Source organism: Pleurodeles waltl, chromosome 4_2 (assembly GCF_031143425.1).
Source record: "Pleurodeles waltl isolate 20211129_DDA chromosome 4_2, aPleWal1.hap1.20221129, whole genome shotgun sequence".
Classification (NCBI taxonomy): Eukaryota; Metazoa; Chordata; class Amphibia; order Caudata; family Salamandridae; genus Pleurodeles; species Pleurodeles waltl.
The window spans coordinates 535,931,859-535,937,858 of NC_090443.1; positions in this window are offsets into that span (position 1 = coordinate 535,931,859).

A 6,000-nucleotide genomic window follows, 5' to 3' on the forward strand; every position below is an offset into this window, starting at 1 on the left:
GGTCTATTGTAGAGGTGGTGCACTTAACAGCTTGACTGCAAACCAGTTGGGCAAGATCTAAGTTTGGTTGTTATAAAAGAAGAGAACATTGCATTTCTGTGGGTCGCCAATCAATCCTTAAGAATTTGGGTTTTCCATGATTTTGGTGAGGCATTGGAGGGTGGCCCCCAATCAGGATACCTGATTCTGGAAAAATTAATTATGTTTGGTAAACCTTTTATTTTGATGGCTTGTCAGGTTATCCACCCCTCTCAAGTCTTGACCAAATGTAAGTTTGAATGGTATGCTATATGGGGCGATTCTCGTGCATGAGGGTAGTTTTATCTTTAGCTGGTGCTCTGTTGGAGTTACCGGCCCTCCAGGGCCCTTGTGAGTGCATGGGAGTGTCATCGGCGTGGGGTAGTATGTATGGCCTACACATGTGGGGGGGGATGCAAAATAGGAGGCATGTCACACTGACTGTTGGTTGGCGGTCACAACATGCCCTGAGGTCAGGTGTGCACCTCTCTGGTCCCAGCACGTGGCGTGCTACATGACCATTCTTATTGGCACCAGGTGTCTTAACTACGCCCCTTTTGCAAGGCTTTCTTTGGGGTAGGTTTGGGCGCCTTTGCTTTGGCTCTTGGATGTTTCCCCAGACCTCTGATCTTTATTGTTGTGTACTGGTGAGGGTCGGAGAGTTTTTCGGTGGCCCCGGTTTCTCTGACTTGTGGAGTTTAATGGTGGGATTTTCACTCCCTCAAACAGTGTGAGGCCTTGTGTGTCACCCTATTGCTAGACCTGCTGCGGGGGTGAGCTGAGGATAAGGAAGAAGTAAAAGACATCACCGTATGGAGAGTCAGGGGCAAGGCCAGGAACTCATCGGCCTTTGCCCGGATTATGGGAATGGGCTTGGGCAACTGGATGTCCTGGTGAACCTCATTTTTACTTGTTTGACCCATTGGAACTCACGCTTGCGCTGTGAGTGTTATGTGGTCTTTGCTACCCCAAGCTCACAGGAGGCATAGCTCCCTACACTAGAGGACCACTTTGTTTTGGAACAAACATAGGGGCCTCTATTTGGCTGGGGGCCACTGACAGCACTATTGATTCTGGGGCTATGTGACAAAGACATTTCGGTCTGCATGGGGCCCAAGAATGGGGACCTTTTGACTTGGTATCGGAACCTGTCTCATTTGGTTGTGTGCTCGAGGACCTGGGGTGCCTGTCTTTAAGCGGTGGTTAGGGAGCCGCCCTGCCCCTCTTTGTCAGACTGCCCTCCCTCTGGGATGTGGCTGACTAGACCCACCCTTGGGGACTAGCAACAAAGTGGGGCCTAGGCTCTGGCAGACACCCTAAATGTAGAACTTCAGTGAGGATAGTTGATCGACAGCCACACAGCAACCCTAGATGGCACACTCTAGCAAGGACATCTGGTCGACAGTCACATGACAACTATGAGTTTCCCTCAACTGCAAGTATAGGTTTTGAATTCCTGATATTCCCTAATTTTTCTTTGAGTTTTACTGCAGTGATTTTTAAGGTGTGTGTGAAATGTAGGTTTTGTACTGCGGCACTAAGGCTTACTTCGCATTTGGGCATCGCGTCTGCATGAAGGCACTGCTTCCCCAAACAGCTACCCCTCCCTACCACGGCTGTGGCTCCGGTCCTTGTTGGGCCGGGTTCCTTGTTTGTGGCTACTGATGCCATGCACTGTCCAACTACCTGACCCCTCCTGCAGTGGTGCTACAGTGGACTGACGTCCTTGCGGATGAATATATGGTGTGGTTAGATTTCCCTGGGCCTGATTCTGTGGATGGGAGTTCTGCAGGGCCTGGCCTCAGCTTATTGACTTCTGACATGGTGTGCCTTTAGTCAGAACCTGTCAGCCATGTGGCCCAGTCTATGGCAATAGTTGCATTGTATAGGGTTTGGCTGCTGCAAACCACCCTGGTTTCTATCACTGTAGCCATTCTGGTACCCTCTGAGAACCTGCAGTGGTGTTCCCTGCATAACTGGTGCCATTTCCACTCTGGAGGCCAACTTGGCCCCCCTTCTGAGAACGATCTTCCTCAATTTATGTTGGATCAACTTAGTGTTGTCCCTCTGGGCCTGCTCCTGTTTCTCCTTGTCCTTCTCCTGTTTCCCTTTTTGGAAATGCAGTAAGTGTGCTTGTAACTTCCACCAGGGATTAGTGTCCAGCCCCACTACGCTGTCCAAATTGTTTTGTATTTTAGTGGGCAGCCCCTTCTTGAGGACGTTGTAATAGAAGACAACCTGAAGGCCCATGCCTGTCCATGGCTGTCCTGTCTCCTGTCCCCACTGTTCTCTCATCCTGTCTAGGAAGTCTGGTATGGTCACCCCAGGCTCCATAGTTTCTACCATCAACCCACCTACTTCTGGGTAGTCTGGAAACATTTCCCTCAAGCCCATCTGTATCTGGTGCCTGTATGAATTAAATGCAGCCCGTCATGCTCTGAGTTGGTCAGCGTGACCATTGGGATGTAAGCGGGGGTAAACACCGTGTTGGTCTGCTTACTGATAATGCTGCTTAGCAGACTGTTAACATCACCTATCGCTAGGGTGATACCCGTGATGTTCTTTTCAAAGGATGAGATCAATTTCCCTTCTCCATTCAACAATGGCGACAGCTTGGCTCTTAGCCCCTCCTTGTCCATCTGAGCCCATGGCACATAGATAAATCGATCCATCAAACATTTACAGAGCGCAGCAAATCAACTGTGAGGGTCTCGAGGCCCTAGAGTTGTATGCTGCTGCTTGGAGGAATGGTCAGGAGCGTCCTCTGCTTTTGGCTCGACTGATCCATGGGGTGTCTGTGGGGAAGATGGAAGCTGATTGGAGGTGTCGGGTCTTTTGGTGGAAGGTCAGGCATTTGCTGATGTATGCTGATCCTTTGTTGTGCAGGGTCTTGTAGGTGTGGGTCAGCATCTGCAACTGGCACTTCTTCTGAATCTGGAACCAGTGCCGTTTTTTTTAGATGAGGTGTGATGTGGGTCCTTCTGGGGACGTCGAGTATGAGTTTTGCCACTGAGGTCTGTATTGTCTGGAGTCTCTTCAGGAGGCATGTTGTAATTCCTACATATAGCGTGTTTCAATAGTCCAGTGTGCTGGTGATGAGGGCCTGTGTGATAGTCCTTCTGGTGTCTGGTGGGAACCACCTGAAGATCTTGTGGAGCATGCAAAGGGTGTGGAAGCAGGGGGATGAGACTGCATCAACATGTTTCTTCATGGAAAGCTTTCTATCCAGGATAAAGATGAGAGGAGAAGTTTTTTCGGTGTTGAATTTGAGACAGTTGTTCTTCATCCAGTTCACTACGTTCATCATGCATCTATGGAAGTTAGCTTTTGTGGTGAAAGGATCTTTAGACAGTGAGAGGATGAGCTGTGTGTTGTCAATGTAGGAGATGATGTTGAGTCCGTGTGATCTGATGATGACAGTCAGGGGGGGTCATTTAGCTGTTGAAGAGGGTCGGGCTGAGGGACAATCCTTGGGGGGCTCAACAGATTATCTTTTTTTGCTCTGTGGTGAATGGTGGGAGACTGATCTTTTGGCGTCTGCTGGTGAGACATGAGGTGCTTCATTTGAGGACACTCTCTTGAATCGTGATGTGGTGGAGTTTGTTGATCAGGATGTGATGGGGGACGGTGTCAAACATGGCGGACAGGTCCAGGAGGATGAGGGCTGCTGTCCAGGAGGTCTCTGATGTCATCTGTGGCTGCAATCAGGGCTGTCTCATTGCTGTGGTTAGCTTGAAATCTAGATTTGAAGGGGTCCAGGAGGTGTTTCCAGACCTCCGGGAAGGAGGCCGTGGTGATGGAGGTATTCAGGACCCTGAATGTCGATTGTCTTGCTTCTGAGGTTGAAGACGTGGTGGAGGTAAGGGTCCGTGGGTGCTCCTGAGTGCACAGAATTAATGATAGAGATAGTGTCTTGCATGGTGAGGAGTTCCCAGTGGGTGAGAAGGTGTTTATAAATTAAAACATCAACAAAAACAAAACATTCCACTTTTAAGACAAACACAGTCACATCGGTCTACCAGTATCATCATATCAAAACACCATTTCTGTGGGTAGGGGAAAAGCTGATTGGGCCCAAAAAATAAGGGAAATGACCCCCCCCAACAATACCTTAGCCCTGCCCACTCCTAGTGCACGTTATCCAGTGACCAAGGGTAGTTTTGTGCTGCGCTGGATTAGGGGAGCCTGATAATCTTGCTGATACCAGTGAGGGGAAAAGATTGAAAACCTTTATGTGAGAAAAGAAAGGACTTACTTCAATGACCATAGACCTTTCTTAGCAAAAGCACAAGTTATGCCTAAGCTCTTGGATCCCAAATATTCTAATACCCTAACATCTGAATTCCCTCTATGTCACACCCAGGCTCTTGCATACCATCTGTGTCATGCCCAGCTTAGCACCCCTCTCCTTTCTTTCAAATACCACCAGTGTTAACAAACCGGTGGCACTGAGAAAACCAGGACAGCCTAATAAGATCGAGATTTGGGCCCTACATCATACCCAGAGCATTTGCGTACCGGCTGCATCACACCCAACAGTCCAAGCAAAGGCACCTCGTAAAACAGAGATCTGGCCCTATGTCACACACACAGCCTTATGTGTACAATTTATGTCATGTCCAGAGGTTCAAGCGGCCAGCAATCCAAAAATACTGTATCACTCCCATGTTGGTGTTACATCCAACTGCCCAAGCAATCACCCTTCCTGACAATCAAGAAAGTGACTTCCGTGGATTATTTTTCCTAGTTTGCCACACGCCAAAATCCAGGACTAAGGCCCTCATTATGATCACAGCAGTTCAGACTGCCATGCCGGCGATGGCAGTAAATACCGCCACCGGCATGGCGGTCTGAACCGCCATAATATGAGCACAGGGAGGGCCGCCTGTGGCAGCCCTCTGCCACTGCCAGGCTACCGCCGACAGGCAGCCTGACGATGGCGGATATCATTATCCGAAAGGGCAGGGCTGCAAGCAGCGCCGCCCTCCGGATAATGAACCCTGTTTCCTCCAGCATTTCGCCAGGGAAAGGCTGGCGGAAGGGGGGCCCAGGGGCCCCTGTGGGGGCCCCTGCACTGCCCATACATTTGGCATGGGCAGTGCAGGGGCCCCCGTGCAGTGCCCGTCGCGCAGGTCACTGGCCAATTTACAGGCAGTGATCTGCGCAACGGGTGCTGTTGCACCCGCCGCACTGAGGCATTGATGACGGCTCCATGTGGAGCCGTCAGCAATATCACGGCCCAGCAGAATGTTTGTAATTCGGCCGGCGGGGTTTCAAGGGGGATGGCGGTCTATGAAAAGACCACCAGCATGAGCAATGTGGGGTTTCCCGCCGTGTTCATAATGAGCCCCTTAGACTCTGATATAGGCCCTCATTCTGACCTTGGCGGTCGGCGGAGAGGCGGCGGTCGGACCGCGAACAGACCGGCGGTATTAAAAATGGCATTCTGACCGCGGCGGTCACCGCCGCGACCGACCGCCACTTCCCCACTCCGACAGCCACGGCGGTCATGACCGACGGGCTGGAGTCTGCGCACTCCGGTCCGGCGGTCGACCCAAGACCGCCAACGGTATCATGACCCTGCTTACCGCCGCGGTTTCTGGCGTTCGGGAACCGCCATGCGAACCATGGCGGTAGGCACTATCGGGGCCAGGGAATTCCTTCCCTGGCACTGATAGGGGTCTCCCCCACCCCCCACTGCCCCCCCGAGTCCTCCCCCCACACCCTCCACCCCCCTGCCACCCCCCAGAGGTGGTACAAACCCCCTCCCCACCCCCACCCCGACATGCACATACACGCACCCCGACATGCACACACCCCCAACATGCACATATACACACCCCCTACACACACACATACACAACGGGGACACATACCCGCACACATACATGCCGACATGCGCACCCGCCGAACTACACACATTGCCCATAGGCACAGCAGCACTCCCCGCCCGCATGCACGCACTCACACACCCCCTCTACA